This window comes from Bos grunniens, chromosome 7 (genome assembly GCF_055505025.1).
Source record: "Bos grunniens cultivar Pamir isolate PY7600 chromosome 7, Bosgru_T2T1.0, whole genome shotgun sequence".
Classification (NCBI taxonomy): domain Eukaryota; kingdom Metazoa; phylum Chordata; class Mammalia; order Artiodactyla; family Bovidae; genus Bos; species Bos grunniens.
Genome location: NC_141171.1, coordinates 77,459,147 through 77,479,832, shown reverse-complemented (window position 1 = coordinate 77,479,832; position 20,686 = coordinate 77,459,147). Strand labels below are relative to the sequence as shown.

Genomic DNA, 20,686 nt, shown 5'->3' with positions numbered 1-20,686 from the left:
TTGGACTAAAAGGAGATCAAAGCAGTCAATCCTAAAGGAAATCAGTCCTGAATATTCGTTGGAAGGACTGATACTGAAGCTGAAACTCCAATACTTTGGCCACCTTATGTGAAGAACTGACTTCTGGGAAAAACCCTGATGGGAAAGATTGAAGGCAGGAGGAGAAGGGGATGACAGCGGATGAAATGGTTGGATTGCATCACTGACTCGATGGACAAGAGTTTGAGCAAGCTCTCGGAGTTGGTGATGGACAAGGAGGTCTGGTGTGCTGCAGTCCATGTGGTTACAAAGGGTTGTACATAACTGAACAACTGAACTGAACTGATGCTATGCACACCAACCCTCTGCAAATTTATTTACTTTTCTCCAATTTCCTTGCCTCAATCCTCTCAATGAAACTGCTACACTAGTCTTTTAATCTAACCTGCTTCCCTGCATCTGATTTTCTGTCAGTCTGTAACTTTCAAAGACTTCAATAGCCATACTGGGACCTCCTAAATTGTGTCTTATGTGTTATACTCAGAAAATATTGCATTAACTTTTTTCCACAAAGCTCTGTTCTAAGTCGTTTGTCTCAAATGTTGTGTTATTACACGGATGTAAATATTACTCAAGTACAAGTGCTGCTGCTGCTGCTGCTAAGTCGCTTCAGTCGTGTCCGACTCTGTGCGACCCCATAGACAGCAGCCCACCAGGCTCCCCCGTCCCTGGGATTCTCCAGGCAAGAACACTGGAGTGGGTTGCCATTGCCTTCTCCAATGCATGAAAGTGAAAAGTGAAAGTGAAGTCGCTCAGTCGTGTCCGACCCTCAGTGACCGCACGGACTGCAGCCCACCAGGCTCCTCCGTTCATGGGATTTTCCAGGCAAGAGTACTGGAGTGGGGTGCCATTCTTGCTTCAATTGTGTCTGACTCTGTAACCCCATGGATTATTGCCCTCAAACCATAGAATTCTCTAGGCAAAAATACTGGAGTTGGTTGCCATTACCTTCTCCAAGGGATCTTCCCAACTCAGGGATCAAACCCAGGTCACCTGCATTGCAGGCAGATTCTTTACTGTCTGAACCGACAGGGAAGCCCAAATTGTACTCAGCCTAAAAGGCAATTGCCATCTTCTTCATAGAGAATTTCCAAATCTCTTTAGTTTTGATTACTGCTTCTCCATTCGTGATCTGACTCTCCTCCCTTTTGTAAAATAAAAATGATTCACAATGAGGATATATAACTATAGATTCCATAAAGATGTAATGCTATAAATTTGGTAACATATAAATAACAATGGATGAAGCACAAGCTAGAATCAAGATTGCTTGGAGAAATATCAATAACCTCAGATATGCAGATGACATCACCCTTATCGCAGAAAGTGAAGAAGAACTAAAAAGCCTTTTGATGAAAGTGAAAGAGGAGAGTGAAAAAGTTGGCTTAAAGCTCAACATTCAGAAGACTAAGATCATGGCATCTGGTCCCATCACTTCATGGCAAATAGATGGAGAAACATCTAAAGATTGCTGACTTTATTGTTTTGGGCTCCAAAATCACTGCAGATGGTGACTGCAGCCATGAAATTAAAAGATGCCTACTCCTTGGAATGAAAGTTATGATGACCAACCTAGACAGCACTTTAAAAAGCAGAGACATTACTTTGCCAACAAAGGTCCATCTAGTCAAGGCTATGATTTTTCCATTAGTTATATATGGATGTGATGTTATGTATATATGTTGTTATTATGTATGTATGTATGTTGACATTAGTTACGTATGTATGTTGGACTATAAAGAAAGCTGAGTGCCGAAGAATTGATGCTTTTGAACTGTGGTGTTGGAGAAGACTCTTGAGAGTCCTTTGGACTGCAAGGAGGTCCAACCAGTCTATCCTAAAGGAGATCAGTCCTGAGTGTTCATTGGAAGGACTGATGTTGAAGCTGAGACTCCAATACTTTAGCCACCTGATGTGAAGCGCTGACTCATTTGAAAAGACCCTGATACTGGGAAAGATTGAGGGCAGGAGGAGAAGGGGATGACAGAGGATGAGATGGTTGGATGGCATCACTGATTTGACAGACATGAATTTGGGTAAACTCTTGGAGTTGGTGATGGACAGGGAGGCCTGGCGTGCTGTGGTCCATGGGGTCACAAAGAGTTGGACACAACTGAGTGACTGAATTGAACTGAAATAACAATTCTTTTAATTTGGTCCTCTGTTTACTCCACTCAGTACTTTTTTTGTTGGAAAGTGTGTGTTTTGTGTGTGTATGTGGCGGTATGTGAGTATGACTGAATACTTACAAATATCTTATTTCCTTTACTAGATCAGAAGTTAAGTTCCATGCAAAATTCATGTCTGATGTATCCCCTTTTGCCTATTCTAATGCCTTCTACACTGTGGAGACATTTGATGAATGCTTGGTAACTGAGTAAAATTTATTATTCTATTTTCTGATGTTTTTATTTACTCAGTGCTTTGTTTCTAAATAGTTATAAATTAATGTTTTCCCTGTCATTTGTATTAAAAGAAGTATATTCATAAAGTGTTCTTAATTGGCTTGTTATATATCTTGAGGGAAAGTTGAGTCTTTTTGTTAATTCCCCAACCATATTAATATAGAGGAAGTTATTGAATATTGGGCACAGGAACATTAATTCCTTCCCCTTAAGATTTATTGTCAGTCATCCAGATATTCAGCAATGTTTAAATGTACTTTTTTGAGAGCGCTAAAAAGGTCATATTTCTCCTTTATTTTTTCTGCAAGATTATTATATTTGTTTTATAAATTATAAATAACTTTAAATTTTTAATAAACTGTATAATCTGAACACATTTGTATGAATAAAATTATAATTTTAAATACACTACGCTTACAACAATTGTAGTAAGCAGCATAAGACCAGTCCTCAAAAGATAAATCTACATTAAACTGAAGCATCATGAAAAATGCATGGGAAAATGCAATAGGAAGAAACATAATTACTATGGATTGAAAATTTTGCATGGGGGTGGAGGAGAATAAAATCTATCAAGTCACTACATTATATTATCTTTATTGTGACACATTAAGAAAATGATTAACACTATTACTCTTAAATTATAGGTTAAAATGGGCTTGAGGCCCTCACTTTATTCAAGTGGCTAACATTTGACATTTGATTCATAAGTCACATAAGGATATGCATAAGAGAGACAGGATCTAGTGAAAATACAGTGCTCCAACCCAGGTTCCAACTATGGATTCCCAGATTTTGATTCAAATAGTGTAGATCTAGAGTGCCTGTGGATTATTTGAAAGGAATTACAAGAAAATATAAGAGCTATCTTTATATTTCTACCACAAAATGGCTTACTACCTTTTCTTACTTATCCCTGCTACTGCTAAGTCACTTCAGTCGTGTCCGACTCTGTGCAACCCCATAGATGGCAGCCCACCAGGCTCCCCCATCCCTGGGATTCTCCAGGCAAGAACACTGGAGTGGGTTACCATTTCCTTCTCCAATGAATGAAAGTGAAAAGTGAAAGTGAAGTCGCTCAGTCGTATCCGACTCTTAGCGACCCCATGGACTGCAGCCAACCAGGCTCCTCTGTCCATGGGATTTTCCAGGCAGGAGTACTGGAGTGGGATGCCATTGCCTTCTCCATGCCTCATCCCTAGGTTTCATAAAATTGATTCAAAGCTATGAATTATAGACTGAAGCAAAAGTACCTTGGTAGCTTTAAAGATGACACTGGAAATTGGCATCATTTAACTAACTTTGATAAGCCATATAAATTCCCCTAATACTTAAATTAATCTGGAGAAATATTTCTATTTAGAATCCTTACAAATTGTCCCCTTTCCTTAGACATCTATCTTGGAAGGTCACTGTATTAATTTGCCATGGATTCTTCAATAGTGTAACAGACTGGGTGACTTAAACAGCTGAAAAATATTTTCTCATGATTTTGGAGTCTAGTAGCCCAAGACTGGGATTCCCTGTTGGCTCAGTGGTAAAGAATTCACCTACCAGTGCATGAAACATGGGTTCAACCCCTGAGTCAGGAAGATCCCCTAGAGAAGGAAATGGAAACCCACTCCAGTATTCTTGCCCGGGAAATCTCATGGACAGAGGAGCCTGGCAGGTTATAATCTGTGGGGTCACAGAGGCAGACATGACTTAGCGACTGAACACCCATGCAGCCCGAGATCAAGGTGTTGGCAGAATTGTTCTTTCCCAAGGCTTCTTTCTCTCCTTGGCTTGTAGATGGCTGTGTGGTGTCTTCATATGGCCTTCCCTCTCTGTTCTACTTTTCTATTTTTATAATGATGCCAGTTAGATTGGGGTCCACCTAATATCTTTATTTTAAACTTAATTATCTGTAGAAACACCCTATCTCAAAATATGGTCACATTCTGAGGTACTGTGGGTTAAGACTTCAATCATGATTTTTGGTGGGACATGATTCAACCCATAATGAATACATCCTTGAAGAATTTTGCTCCAACGTCCTCAATACTGCCCCCTATCCATTTATGTTTCCAAAAATTACTATCTTAAGAGTCGGACACGACTGAGCGACTTCACTTTTCACTTTCATGCACTGGAGAAGGAAATGGCAACCCCTCCAGTGTTCTTGCCTGGAGAATCCCAGGGACAGTGGAGACTAGAGGGCTGCCATCTATGGGGTCGCACAGAGTCAGACATGACTGAAGCGACTTAGCAGTAGCAGCAGCAGAAACAGGATTTAACTTTATTTATATAATCTGCCTTATATCAGATTTTTGTCCTGAAGGGAAACAGGGATCTGTTCTCTCTGTTGCTTTCTCTATAGAGATTTTCAATAATTATATTCATTTCTTAGTACTGTCATGAATGGGGGGCTTCCTCAGTGGCTTAGTAGTAAAAAAATCTGTCTGCAGTGCTGGAGCTGCAGGAGACATGGGTTCGATCCCTGGGTCACAAAGTTCCCTGGAGGAGAGCATGGCAACTTGCTCCAATATTCTTGCCTGGAGAGTCCCATGAACAGAACAGCCAGTCCGGCCATAGGGTTGTAAAGAGTCTATAGGGTCACAAAGAGTCAGACACAATTGAAGCAACTTAGCATGCACACATGCTCTCTCATGAATATTATATTTCAAAGATAATTTGCCATTGTGTTTAACACATAATTAGCACTCATAATTCAATAAAGGATCATTCTCTCCATCTCCCTCTCCTTCACACCTCTCTCTCTCTCTGTGTCTCTACCTCTCTTACACACGTAGAACATACCACCGTTTCCAAAAATCTACCTTTAAGAAGTGGCTAGATACCTGCTCAAACTGACTTTCTTCATTTTCTTCCAGGGAAGCCATGACATAGTCCATAAGAAACATACAGAATTCTGTAAGTTTCCATGGATTTGCTTCAGTTTTTTCTAGGAATGCTGTCAATATCCATAATGACAGAATATTATTTAATGTGAATTTATCTTTTTTCTAGTTAATTTTAACAAATAACTATATCTACTATTGCCTACATACAACTACGTTCTTGGCATTTCACATATGTAATTGGATTTGATATGATAACCATGTAAATAATGCAGGTATTATGTTCATATTTTACAGAATACAAAATATATTCTAAGAGTGGTTAAATAAATGGTCACATAATTAAACAGTAAAGGAATTTTAGCCCAGGTATTTCTGTGTCAAAGCTCTCTGCTTTTTTCATTATTCTATTCTTTTTTCTTTGTCTTAAACCAACAATAATCAGCAGACAATGACAAAATGATTGTGCATGGCTGAATAACATCACCCTGAAAAATTCATGTCTACCTGAAATATGTGTATTTGAAATACAGCCTTTGCAAATGTAATCAAATTGAGGATATGCTGGATTAGGGTAGACCCTAAATCCAATAGGATTGATGCCTTTATGATAGTAAAATCCAAAGTTTGCAGCAACAACTTCTGACAGACTTTCCAACCTGCCAACCTGACCTGTGGATTTGGACTTGCAGCCCCCACAATAATGTAAGCCAATTCCTTTCAATCAGATCAGATCAGTCGCTCAGTCGTGTCCAACTCTTTGCGACCCCATGAATCACAGCACGCCAGGCCTCCCTGTCCATCACCAACTCCCAGAGTTCACTGAGACTCACGTCCATCGAAGTCAGCGATGCCATCCAGCCATCTCATCCTCTGTCGTCCCCTTCTCCTCCTGCCCCCAATCCCTCCCAGCATCAGAGTCTTTTCCAATGAGTCAACTCTTCGCATGAGGTGGCCAAAGTACTGGAGTTTCAGCTTTAGCATCATTCCTTCCAAAGAAATCCCAGGGCTGATCTCCTTCAGAATGGACTGGTTGGATCTCCTTGCAGTCCAAGGGACTCTCAAGAGTCTTCTCCAACTCCACAGTTCAAAAGCATCAGTTCTTCAGTACTCAGCCTTCTTCACAGTCCAACTCTCACATCCATTCATGACCACAGGAAAAACCATAGCCTTGACTAGACGAACCTTTGTTGGCAAAGTAATGTTTCTGCTTTTGAATATGCTATCTAGGTTGGTCATAACTTTCCTTCCAAGGAGTAAGCGTCTTTTAATTTCATGGCTGCAGTCACCATCTGTAGTGATTTTGGAGCCCAGAAAAATAAAGTCTGACACTGTTTCCACTGTTTCCCCATCTATTTCCCATGAATCTCCTTAAATATCCTATCAGTTTCATTCCTCTGGTGAGCCCTGATAGACATAGTGATCCTATGAGCTCTTGGCCTATTCTGGTAACTGTCACATTTCTCCATCCCATCTTAAAGACCTACAAAATTCTCATCGTACATATCCTTCATTTCCAAGATTCAATGTATTCCAAGATAGTCTATTTTTTATGAAATCGTAAATGAAATCGTTTTCTTAATTTCCTTTTCAGATAGCTTGTTAGTATATACAAATGACTAGAATTCTATATTGACTGTATATCACTGCCACGAACTTTCCTCTTAAAACAGCTTTTGTAGCATCCTGTAAGTTTTGGTTTGTTGTAACTACATTGTCACTTGTCTCAAAATATTACTTGATTTCTCTTTTGATTTCTTCTTTGACCTATTGGCTATGCATAAGTATGTAGTTTTAATCTCCGCATATTTGTGAATTTTCCAGTTTTCCTTTTGTAACCGATTACTAGTTTCATACCACTATAGTCAGAAAAGATGCTTCATATGATATTCATCTTCCTAAAATTATTAATATTTGTTTCATGGTATAACACATATGATATATCCTGAGGAATGCCCCATGTGTACTTGAGAGGAATATGCTTTCTTCTGCTTTTGGATGGAATGTTCTGTAAATGTTTGCTAAGTCCAACCAGTCTATTATGTCATTTAAGTTCAAGATTTCTTATTGATTTTCTGTCTGTATGCTCTATTCATTATCGAAAGTGGAGTACTAAAGTCCCCTGCTCTTATTGCATTTTTAAGGTTTATGTCTGTTATATCCCTTTATGTCTGTTAATATTTGCTTTATATATTTAGGTGTTTCTACACTGGATACATAAATAATTGGAAATATTACTTACTCTATTGAATTGATCCCTTTGTCTCTTTGCCTTAAAGCCTATTTGTATTACATTGTACATCACTAACAAATTACTATATTTATAGTTATTTTTTTCACTTTCCATTTTAACCTTCCTACTAGATTTAGCAAGTGATTAGCCCACCACCATTACAGCACTAAAGTGTTCTGAATGTAACTATATAGCTACTTTCAACTGAGATTTATACTTTCATACGTTTTCCTGTTATTGACTAGTGCTCTTTCGTTTCATCTTAAAGAAGTCCCTTTAACATTTCTTAAAGCTGGTCCAGTGGTGATAAACGACTTCAGTTTTTGCTTGACTCTGCAACTGTTTCTTTCTCTTTCAGTTCTGAATGAAAATTTTGCTGGATAGAATATTCGTGGCTGGGAAATTTTTTGCTTTCTTTTCTTTTTTTCTTTTAGCCCTTTGAATCTATTACACTATTTCCCTCTGGCCTTCAAAATTTCTACTGAAAAATATGCTGCTACTCTTATGGGGATTCTTTTGAACATAAGAAGTTTTTTTTTTTTTTTTTTCTCTGCTGCTTTTAAGATTCTATCTTTAACATTTGATAATTTAATTAAAATACTCTTCGTGTGAGGTGCTTTGGTTTCATCTTATTTTGAACTTCCTGGAATTCCTGTATATGTATGTCTATTTCTTTCTTCAGGGTTGGGAATTTTTTAGCCTCCATTATCTTTTCAGATAAGCTTTCTGCCCCTTGATTGCTCTTTTCTCCTTGTGGGATTTCTAAAATATGAATAATGGTCCATTTCATAAGCCCCTTAAGTTATCTTAACTCTTTTTCATTTTTTTTTCTTTTTGTGACTCTTGTCTTTGAGGATGTTGATCCTTTTCTTCTACTTCATCTAGTTTTCTGTTCCTTATTGAATTTTCAGCTTAGCTATTGTATTCTTCAGTTTCATAATTTCTGTTTAGTATCTTTTAATATTCTCTATCTCTTTTTGAAAACCTTGCTTTGTTCACACATTGTTTTCATAAGTTTAATGAGGATCTTTATACTTCTATTTTAAACTTTTTATCAGGAAAATCATTTGTCTCTTTTCACTAAAGTGTGTTCTTGGGGTTTTATCTTTTTCTTTCATTTGGGATATAGTCCTCTATTTCTTCATTATCCTTGACTCTCTGGTGTTTATTTTTGTGCATTAAATAAAAGAGCCACTTTTCCTAGTCTTTAGAAAGTTAAAGTGAAAGTGTAGTTACACAGTCCTGTTCAACTCTGCAACCCCATGGACTGTAAACTGCCAGTCTCCTCTGTCTATGGAATTTTCCAGGCAATAATATTGGAGTGGGTTGCCATTCTCTTTTCCAAGGGAACTTCCTGCACTGCAAGAAAATTCTTTACATCTGAGCCACCAAGAAAGTCCCTTTAAAGAGGGGTCTCTTGTAAAAAAAAAAAAAAATAAAGAAAGAAAGAAAAGAATCTTACTGTGTAGCCTGGCCCTAGTTCTTAGCTGTTTATCTGTGATTATTCAAGCTATCTCCCTTGTTCTTAGTAGTTCCCAGCAGTTGAGGGTATACCAAGACCTGTTAGCATCCCAAAAGGTAGGATCTCAGCTCATAACTAAATTCAGCATGTTTAGAAGTCACACCTTCAGGCAGCAGCTTTAGAAGTATAATACACCTGTTTCAGGGAAAGCTGGGCAATTGGTATTTGTCTGTTCATGGTTTGCTAAGTTCTACAGGGATCTTTGGTTAAGAACTGTTTCTTTGTTTGCTATAATCCTGTGGAACTCCTAAGTGCTAGCCCCCCGACTACCAGGGTCAGGTGATCAAACTGGTGTGTTCCCTGTGTGTCAGCCACAAAAGTCAGGGTGCCAGATATCTGTACAACCTCCTTCCAGGGATAAAATGAACATCAGCATTTTAGGAATCAGTGTAGTAAAATGGACTAGAATGGGAAGATTTAATTCAGATGAACATTATATCTACTACTGTGGGCAAGAGTCCCTTAGGAAAAATAGAGTAGCCCTCATAATAAAAAAAAGAGTCTGAAATGCAGTACTTTGGGGCAATCTCAAAAACAACAGAATGACCTCTGTTCATTTCCAAAGCAAGCCATTCAACATCATAGTAATCCAAGTCTATACCCCAACCAATAATGCTGAGGAAGATGAAGTAGAATGGTTCTATGAAGACCTACAAGAAATTCTAGAACTAATACCCCAAAAAGATGTCCTTCTCATCATAGGGGACTGGAATGCAAAAGTAGAAAGTCATGAAGTACCTGGAGTAACTGGCAAATTTGGCCTTGGAGTATAGAATGAAGCAGGGCAAAGGCTAACAGAATTTGGCCAAAAGAACATACTGGTTATAGCAAACACTGTCCTCCAACAACACAAGAGATGACTCTACACATGGACATCACCAGATGGTCAATACCAAAATCAGACTGATTATATTCTTTCTAGTCAAAGATGGAGAAGCTCTATATAGTCAGCAAAAACAAGACTGGGAGCTTACTGTAGCTCAGATCATGAAGACCTTATTGCCAAATTCAGACTCAAATTGAAGAAAGTAGGGGAAGCCACTAGACCATTCAGGTATGACCTAAATCAAATCCTTTATGATTATATAGTGGAAGAGACAAAGAGATTCAAGGGATTCAAGACAAAGAGATCAAGGGATTAGATTTGATAGACAGAATGCCTGAAGAACTATGGACGGAGGTTCATGACACTGTACAGGAGGCAGGGATCAAGACCACCCCCAAGAAAAAGAAATACAAAAAGGCAAAGTGGTAGTCTGAGGAGGCCTTACAAATAGCTGAGTAAAGAAGAGAAGCAAAAGGCAAAGGAGAAAAGCAAAGATATACCCATCTGAATGCAGAGTTCCAAAGAAAAACAAGGTGAATAAGAAAGTCTTCCTCAGTAGTCAATGCAAAGAAATAGATGAAAACAATAGAATGGAAAGTTCTAAAATCTCTTCAAGAGAAATTAAGGAAACAATTCCATTCACCATTGCAACGAAAAGAATAAAATACTTAGGAATATATCTACCTAAAGAAACTAAACACCTATATATAGAAAACTATAAAACACTGGTGAAAGAAATCAAAGAGGACACTAATAGATGGAGAAATATACCATGTTCATGGATTGGAAGAATCAATCAAAAAAAAAAGAAAATTAGATACAAAGGAAACATTTCATGCAATGATGGAGACAATAAAGGACAGAAATGATATGGACATAACAGAAGCAGAAGATATTAAGAAGAGGTGGCAGAAAAAACAGAACTATACAAAAAAGATCTTAATTACTCAGACAACAACAATGGTGTGATCACTCACCTAGAGCCAGACATTCTGGAATGTGAAGTCAAGTGGGCTTTAAGAAGCATTACAAAGAACAAAGCTAGTGGAGGTGATAGAATTCCAGTTGAAATAATTCAAATCCTCAAAGATGATGCTGTGAAAGTGCTACACTCAATATACCAGCAAATTTAGAAAACTCAGCAGTGAACACAGGACTGGAAAAAGTCAGTTTTCATTCCAATCTCAAAGAAAGGCAATGCCAAACAATGTTCAAACTACTGCAGAATTGCACTCATCTTACAAGCTAACAAAGTAATGTGCAAAATTCTCGAAGCCAGGCTTCAACAGTATATAAATCGTGAACTTCCAGATGTTCAAGATGGATTTAGAGAAGACAGAGAAACCAATGATTAAATTGCCAACATCCTATGGATCATCAAAAAAGCATGATAATTTCAGAAAAACATCTATTTCTTCTTTATTGATTATGCCAAAGCCTTTGACTATAGATCTCAACAAACTGTGGAAAATTCTGAAAGAGATGTGAATATCACCTTACCTGCTTCCTGAGAAATCTGTATGGAGGTCAAGAAGCAGCAGTTAGAACTGGACACGGAACAACAGACTGGTTCCAAATAGAAAAAGGAGTACGTCAAGGCTGTATATTGTTAATCTGCTATTTAACTTATATGTAGAGTTCAATTCAGTTGCTCAGTCATGTCCAACTCTTTGTGACCCCATGAACCACAGCATGTCAGGCCTCCCTGTCCATCACCAACTCCCAGAGTCCACCCAAACCCATGTCCATTGAGTTGATGATGCCATCCAACCATCTCATCCTCTGTGGTCCCCCTCTCCTCCTGCCCTAAATCTTTCCCAGCATCAGATTCTTTTCCAATGAGTCAACTCTTCGCATCAGGTGGCCAAAGTATTAGAGTTTCAGCTTCAATATCAGTCCTTTCAATGAATACCTAGGACTGATCTCCTTTAGGATGGACTGGTTGGATCTCCTTGTAGTCCAAGGGACTCTCAAGAATCTACTCCAACACCACAGTTCAAAAGCATCAATTCCTCGGTGCTCAGCTTTCTTTATAGTCCAACTTCACATCCAAAAATGACCACTGGAAAAACCATAGCCTTGACTAGATGGACCTTTGATGGCAAAGTAATGTCTCTGCTTTTTAATATGCTATCTAGGTTGGTCATAACTTTCCTTCCAAGGAAAGCTTCTTTTAATTTCATTGTGGCAATCACCATCTGAAGTGATTTTGGAGCCCAGAAAAATAAAGGCAGCCACTGTTTCCATTGTTTCCCCATCTATCTGCCATGAAGTGATGGGACCAGATGCCATGATCTTAGTTTTCTGAATGTTGAGCTTTAAGACAACTTTTTTTAATTTAAATTTATTTAACTTTTTCACTGTCCTCTTTCACTTTCATCAAGAGACTCTTTAGTTCCTCTTCACTTTCTGCCGTTAAGGGTTGTGTCATCTGCATATCTGAGGTTACTGATATTTCTCCCAGCAATCTTGATTCTAACTTGTGCTTCCTCCAGCCCAGCGTTTTTCATGATGTACTCTGCACATAAGTTAAATAAGCAGGCCTTGACATACTCCTTTTCCTATTTGGAACCAGTCTGTTATTCTGTGTCCTGTTCTAACTGTTGCTTCCTGACCTTCATACAGATTTCTCAAGAAGCAGGTCAGGTGGTCTGGTATGCCATCTCTTTCAGAATTTTCCACAGTTTATTGTGATCCACACAGTCAAAGGCTTTGGCATAGTCAATAATGCAGAAATAGATGTTTTTCTGGAACTCTCTTGCTTTCTCGATGATCCATTGGATGTTTCCAATTTGATCTCTTGTTCCTCTGCCTTTCTAAAGCCAGCTTGAACATCTGGAAGTCCACGGTTCACATATTTCTGAAGCCTGGCTTGGAGAATTTTAAGCATTACTTTACTAGCATGTGAGATGAGTGCAATTATGCAGTAGTCTGAGCATTCTTTGGCATGGCCTTTCTTTGGGATTGGAATGAAAACTGACCTTTTCCAGTCTTGTGGCCACTGCTGAGTTTTCCAAATTTGCTGGCATATTGAATGCACTACTTTCACAGTGTCATCTTTCAGGATTTGAAATAGCTCAACTAGAATTCCATCACCTTCACTAGCTGTGTTCATAGTGATGCTTCCTGAAGCCCACTTGACTTCACATTCCAGGATGTCTGGCTCTAGGTCAGTGATCACACCATTGTGATTATCTGGGTTGTGAAGATCTTTTTTGTACAGTTCTTCTGTGTATTCTTGCCACCACTTCTTAATATCTCCTGCTTCTGATAGGTCCCTACAATTTCTCTCCTTTGTTGAGCCCATCTTTGCATGAAATGTTCCCTTGGTATCTCTAGTTTTCTTAAAGAGAAACTAGTCTAGTCTTTCCCATTTTATTGTTTTCCTCTATTTCTTTGCACTAATTGCTGAGGAAGGCTTTCTTATCTCTCTTTGCTATTCTTTGTAACTCTGCATTTAATTGGGTATATCTTTCCTTTTCTCCTTTGATTTTTGCTTCCCATCTTTTCACATATGTAGAGTACATCATGCGAAATGCAAGGCTGGATGAAGCACAAGCTGAAATCAAGATTGCCGGGAGAAATATCAATAACCTCAGATACACAGATGACACCACCCTTATGGCAGAAAGTGAAGAACTAAAAAGCTTCTTGGTGAAAGTGAAAGAAGAGAGTGAAAAAGTTGGCTTAAAACTTAACATTCAAAAAACAAAGATCATGGCATCCAGTCCCATCACTTCACGGCAAATAGATGGGGGAACAATGGAAATAGTGACAGACTTTATGTTCCTGGGCTCCAAAATCACTGCAGATGGTGACAGCAGCCATGAAATGAAAAGACGTTTGTTCCTTGGAAAAAAATTTATGACCAATATGCATAGCCTATTAAAAAACAGAGACATTACTTTGCCAACAAAAGTCTGTCTGGTCAAAGCTCTGGTTTTTCCAGTGGTCATGTATGGATGTGAGAGCTGGACTACAGAGAAAACTGAGTGCCGAAGAATTGATCCTTCTGAACGTGGTATTGGAGAAGACTCTTGAGAGTCCCTTGGACTGCAAGGAGATCCAACTCATCCATCCTAAAGGAAATCAGTCCTGAATATTCATTGGAAGGGCTGATGCTGAAGCTGAAACTCCAATACTTTGGACACTTGATGGAAATAGCTGACTCATTTGAAAAGACCCTGATGCTGGGACAGATTAAGGCAGAAGGAAAAGGGGACAACAGAGGATGAGATGGTTGAATGGTATCACTAACTCAATGGACATGAGTTTGAGTAGGCTCTAGGAGTTGGTGATGGACAGGGAAGCCTTGTGGACTGCAGTCCACATGGTCGCAATGAGTCAGACATGACTGAGCGACTGAACTGAACGAGAAAATGATGTCTTAAAGCGGGCCAGTGGGAGAACATGGAGGCTGTGCTAACTTCCCTTGGCTCCAAAGAGGAATGGATTCAAATCCTAACTGTGTGTTATAGTAGAATATTGATAGTCATGCTGCAGCTTTTATGCAAATCTGCCTCTTTCTTGGAAGACTGGAAGATAGGTGTTTCTGTCTGTTTCCTCTATATTGTGCTCTTGGGGAGACAGTTTATTAAAAACATTGTCTTTGTTTACTAAAATCCTGTTGGACCTGTGAATGGAAAAGCTGGGGTGCCTGATGTGTATACAAGCTTCTTTCAGTGAGATACCAGTGAGTCAGAGCACAGCAGAGAGTTAGTGCAATAATGCTACCTATCGCCTTCTCAGTATCTGGTGAGCCTTGCAGTTACCGCATAGTTTTTTATTAAATCTGGAGCCTGACTCTCAGGCTACAGCTTATATATATATATATATATATATATATATATATATATATATATATATATATATATTTGGCTGCACGGGTCTCAGTCACAACATGCAGTATCCTTAGTTGCAGCATGTGGGATGTAGTTCCATGACCAGGGATTGAACCCAGGTCCCTTGCATTGGGAGCACAGAGCCTTAGCCCCTGGACCACGAAGAAAGCCCCAGGTTGCAGCTTTTAAGATTCATAAATAGAAGTCTTTCCCGGAAAGACTAGAAGATAGGCATTTCCATCTGCTGCTTCTGCAGTGAGACTACAGGGACAGTTATATAGTCATAGAGAGTCCTCCTTAGCCTATTAAGAATTGTTTCTTTGTCTTGGGAGGAGGTCATGGACACAAACTCTGTTGGCTTTCAGAGCTAGGAGTTTTGGGGGTTCATCTTTCAGATAGATAGAAGTTTTAAACATTCAGGCACTAGATATTAGGTTCAAACACTTTACTATTCAGGGAGAAGCTGGGATTTACTCCTTCTGATCTTGTGTCTTCTGATCCTGTGCCAGGATGGGGTGGGGTTTGTGATGAGACTATATCTCCACCTCTCCTGCCTGTTTTGATGAGTTGCTTTTCTTCTTCCAGATGTGTAGGAGTCACTCAGCTAATTTCAGGATTCCTTTGAGAGGGAATTGTTTTGTGTGTACATTTAGAATGGGTGTGTCCATGAAAAATGAGGTCAGTAGGCTCTTATGTTACTGTCTTGAACTTGGAATCCACCAACTCTTTGCATCCCATGGACTGCAGCCTACCAGGCTCCTCTGTCTGTAGGATTTCCTATGTAAGAATACCGGAGTCAGTTGTCATTTCCTAGTCCAGGGGATTTTCCTGACATAGGGATCAACGTTTGTGTCTCCTGCATTTGTAGGTGGATTCTTTACTACGGAACCACCTGGGAAGCCCCAAAACATGTTATAGGATCCTAGAAACCTATAACACAGACTTTAAAATGAGCATAAATTGCCACCTCTGCATTTGCGAACAATGTGTTCATTTGGGCACAAAAGGAATAAGAAAATGGATTCCCTTAAAAACTTCAATAACTGATGGTATCAGAAAATTTTCTCCCATAAGTGCACCTTATATACTTGTCATAGGCACAGAGGAAAAGTAAGCAGATGTCCTTATCCTTCTGTGAGGTGCCTACTGTATACCAGAGTGATGAGGCAAAGAATGTGTAGCCTGCTGTAAAATGTCCTAGTTTATCAGGTTGCAAACTTTACCAGCTCACTGTTTGTTTTTTTCCCCACAATATTCCAGGCATTTCCACATTATCTCATTTAATTTTCACAAACTCTTGTTACATGGGAGATTTGACCATGTGCTAGCCATTTTACGGAAGAGAAACTGAGATCCAGAAAGTGTAAGGTTACACGGCTCTAAGTTAGTATTCAAAGTAATTGTGTCCAATAGTTTTAGCTCATTTGTCATAGATACAGACTCAGCTCAGCTCACTCAGTCGTGTTCCACTCTTTGTGACCCCATTGACTGTAGCTCCTCATGCTCCTCTGTCCATGGAATTTTCCAGGCAAGAATACTGGAGCGGGTTGCCATCTCCTACCCCAGGGAATCTTCCTGACCCAGGGATTGAACCTGCGTCTCTTGAGTTTTCTGCATTGGCAGGCAGATTCTCCACCAGTAGCACCACCTGGAAACCCCAGTTTAAAGTGTTTTTTAAGTGTTTTATGAGCCCATAGTTTTAAATGTTATATAAATTTTCCATAATTTTGCTTCTCAATCCGAATAGAGAAATTATAATAAAGATGAGTAGGAAAAAAGTTAGTTTGGCATTACATAAGAATATGCCCTGAAAAAATGATTCCAATTCAGTGGTTTATTTGGAAGGTGAAAAAACTACAGCTAGTTGAATGAAGAGTTAAAACAAAAACAAGACTACCAGGAAAGGCATTATCAAGGCAGATGTAACAATGAACAAAGGATTGCTGTTTGCTAGAGATAACCTGGGAGTCACTGTAAAACTCAGACCCAAGAGTGCTCTTACTTGGGTGAGGATCTAGGGTAGTTAATCCTCAAGTCTCCACATGTCACTGGTTGAGGGCTGCTCCTAGGATGTTGTTATGTAAATTTCCTGCAATCTGGACTGATTATGACAAAGCAGCCTCCAGCAGCAAGGAAAAAAAAAAATCTGGCTAGTTAGTTCTTAAGTGCTAAGAGCTGGGGATATTCCAGTAGTCCTGTATGCTTGTGAGAGTTGGACCATAAAGAAAGCTGAGTGCCAATGAATTCCTTTAAACTGTGGTGTTGGAGAAGACTCTTGAGTGTCACTTGGACTGCAAGATCAAACCAGTCAATCCAAAAGGAAATCAGTTCTGAATATTCATTGGAAGGACTGATGCTGAAGCTGAAGTTTCAATATTTTGGCCACCTGATGTGAAGAACTGACTAGCTGGAAAAGACCCTGGTACTGGGAAAGATTGGAGGCAGGAGGAGAAAGGGACGACAGAGGATGAGATGGTTGGATGGCATCACTGGCTCAATAGACATGAGTCTGAGCAAGCTCCAGGAGTTGGTGATGGACAGGGAAGTCTCTGGTGTGCTACAGTTCATGGAGTCACAAAGAGTTGGACCCAACTGTGTGACTGAACCAAACTGAAAGGGCTGGGGATATAGAAGAGCATCACCCATGTTTGCCACAGAGATCTTTGCATATTACCACAACTCAGAGGGGACGGATGGCTTTGGAGAAACAGAGCTAACCTATCTGTAGCAGAAGTTAGTTGGAACTGAAGGGATGGACCACAAAAGGAAAATAAAAGAAGATTAGAACTGTAGGATTATTTTAGGACTGTTTATAAATTCCACTAGAAGAATGGCTTATCTTTGTAAATAACAATACTTTCATTGCTTTCTGAGAACAGATCTAACACTCTTCAGAGAAAATAGTAGCTCAGCCATTTATATTATTTTTATGTTTAATTGATTTATGATTTTTTAAGCTATATGTTTTCTAATTTCTTTCACTTTTCATAATATTCAATTATTCAATCACACAGTAGTTTAGCCAGCCAGCATATAAAATTAGTTCACACACAAAAAAACAAAAACCAGTCTTCAATCAAACAATGGCAAGTAATATCTTGCAGGGTCACTACAGCAAGAAGCAGGTTGAAGAAGATCTCCTTCCTTTGAGGATTTTTGTGGCATTTTTTTCTGTAAGAGCCAAAGCGTATTTCTACTCATAAACATTTTAACAAGGAAAAAGTAGTGCACTCATCACTACTAAGTTCCTTCTTTATAGGACCCTGGACATCAAAAGATAAATTATTCACCCCAAAAGAAAGTAGCATACCCTACACAATATTTGAAGTGTTCATCACAGAAGAAGGAAATGCCGCCCTGCTTCTTTCAACCAGAGTAATCTTTGCCAAACTAAGAACAGAATGACCCTCAAAGAAGACAGTCTCTATGCTAATCAGTCCTACACCTTTCAAGTGGAAAAAAAAGAAAACTGATTGCATCAAACTGTGCCAAGAGAAACAAATGGAAAAAAGCAAAAGGAAAAGAAAAATCTATTTGAATTTCCCTTTGAAGCCAGAAGTAACAAGGGATTCCTGCCTTTCAACAATTTAAGTTTGTCATGCATGTGGCAGCTCAGAGCGCACACAAGGACAACAACCCTGAAGCTGCAGAGCCTCTGTTTTCCATTAAAACTGTTATTATCCTATCTTGGGAGGCTGAGAGTGAGAGCAGAGAAAGAACAGAGAGTGCTTCTACGACCTTCTGCAAGAAAAGAAAAAGGCCATGTAGAGCCATTATAAATTCACAGCTAATTAAAGGTTAAACACAAGTTGCCAATTAGTATGAAAGATAATTGTTCTCCTTTGGCAACCTGATTATGTGTACCATTTGGTAAGGAAGAATGACTGTTTTCCTGTTATTGGTGAATGTGGTCACCAGTGCACGCTGCGGCTATAACTTTCAAGAGACTTATCCTTGGAGGCCAAGGTTGGGATGAAATCCTCCACTTTTGTTTGGTAGAAATGAACTCATATAATTTGCAATGCTATGCATTTGTGATGGTTGTTATTATTGTGTAAGATCCTTTAATCCGTGGGGTTAAGTATGAGGGAGTACACAGAAAATTGTCTATTAGAGAACAAGAGACTTTGTCCCATGCATCTTCTTTGTTAAAATCATATAGTGTATCAGAAACACAGTGTGGACATTAAGCACAGGAACACGAGTAGACAAGGCAAGATAGATAATGAGAAAGATACATAGAGGATCTGTGTCAGCAGCAGGTGTATGCATATTAGCATTTAGAAGAAAATGACAATTATGCAAGGATTGTATAGTGTGGAGAGTCTGCCTAGTGATATCACCACATGCCACTGAGGAAAGGATCTGAGGATGAGAACTCCGAAATACATAGTTTCATAGCATAGCAAACTTCAAGCACCTTGTGAGTACTGCCCAAGGATAATTTTGTTAATGTTGCCATGAATTGTTGGCTCTAAAAACTGAGATGCAGTTGAGGTTGAAAGGCTAATTTTATGAACTGTATTGGTAACCTATTTGTCATTTCTTCATTGTTTTTAAGAACTTTGTAAATCTTTGTATAAGTGGTTGATATATTATTACTACATGCTCACATATAGTAATAATAATAGACTTTTTGTAAAGTTAAATAGATATTTACCTAGGTATATCTAATAGAATAATTACTCTCTTTCATTAGATGTTCAATTTAGTTTAGTAATCATTTTATGAGCAACTTCTATGTGCCAAACATTGTTTTCAATGTTGCAATATAGAGAAAATACCCTGGTACTGTTTTCAGCTGTGTGATTTTCAGGATGTTGGCTCATCTCTCTGAACCAACATTTTTTCTTTGCTCAGTCACTCATGCGGGAAGGGGAGGGGGAGGTGAGTGTGGGAAGTGAAAGTGAAAGTCACTCAGTCTTGTACTACTTTTTGCGACCCCCATGGACTACACAGTCCATGTAATTCTCCAGGCAAGAGTACTGGAGTGGGTAACGTTTCCTTCTCCAGGGGATTTTTCCAACCCAGGGATTAAACCCAGGTCTCCCACGTTGCAGGCAGTTTCTTTACCAGCTGAACTTCCAGGGAAGCCCAAGAATACTGGAGTGGGTAGCCTATCCCTTCTCCAGTGGATAATAGTTTGCTTTCAGGTTGCTATAAAGAGTACAAAAGGCAATATACATGAAAATATTTAACAAAAAAAATGAGAAGGATTAAATAGCTATGTTCTCCCCACATCATGTTTTAAGATGTGCTAGATTTCTAGGGAAATAGAGGAAAAAGACCCTGGCTATATTTCCAAGACCTGAGTATTCGAACATAAACATCAAATTCTGATTCTTTTTAGATGTATTCCCAGAGAAAAACTCATAGTACTGGAAATGTATATTAGTTTGAGAAGAAGGGATATTCTGTCTTTAAGTTACATACATCATAAATGTGTGACTTTACTTAAATAGGCTTGAGGAGGAGACAGCTTTTCTCAAATTTTGGAAACTATGGAATGCTTGGTAGGCAGAGCAAAGGAATGAGAGAGAAGTGACATTTTACCCTGATACCGAGCAATCATTTCCCTGGTGACTCAGCAATAAAAATCTGCCTATACTGCAGGAGACAAGGGTTGGATCCTTGGGTCAAGAAGATCCCCCAGAGAAGGTCCTGGCAGCCCACTCCAGTATTGTCAGGGAAATTCCATGGACAGAGGAGTCTGGCAAAGCTATAGTCCATGCGGTTGCAAAGAGTCAGACATGACTTAGCAACTATACCACCAAACCACTTCTGAATGTTCAGAGTATGCCAGGAACTGGGACAACAGGTTTACCTGGATTGAGTCACTGACTCTTCACAATAATTCTATTAGATTAGGTAGCTTGACCAAGACACACATAGTACTTTGAATAAACCTCTGAAGAAATAGGCTACAAAATCTCCTGTTTTAATGTATGTTCTTCATTTTGCCAGTATACTATAAAGAACT

The 20,686-nt window shown here is 39.0% G+C and overlaps 1 long non-coding RNA gene across 16 annotated transcripts in view; it reads right to left on the bottom strand.

Moving 5' to 3' along the window:
- Positions 1 to 20,686, bottom strand: part of LOC147369852 (uncharacterized) — a 1,128,106-nt gene that overhangs the window by 920,852 nt on the left and 186,568 nt on the right. The window contains exon 3 of one of the 16 annotated variants that reach the window (XR_015167980.1): positions 15,157 to 15,483. The exons of the other annotated variants lie outside the window; for them this stretch is intronic. This is a non-coding gene — a long non-coding RNA (uncharacterized LOC147369852). Of the gene's footprint in view, positions 1 to 15,156; positions 15,484 to 20,686 lie in introns of those variants that run through there. 16 annotated transcript variants of the gene reach the window in all.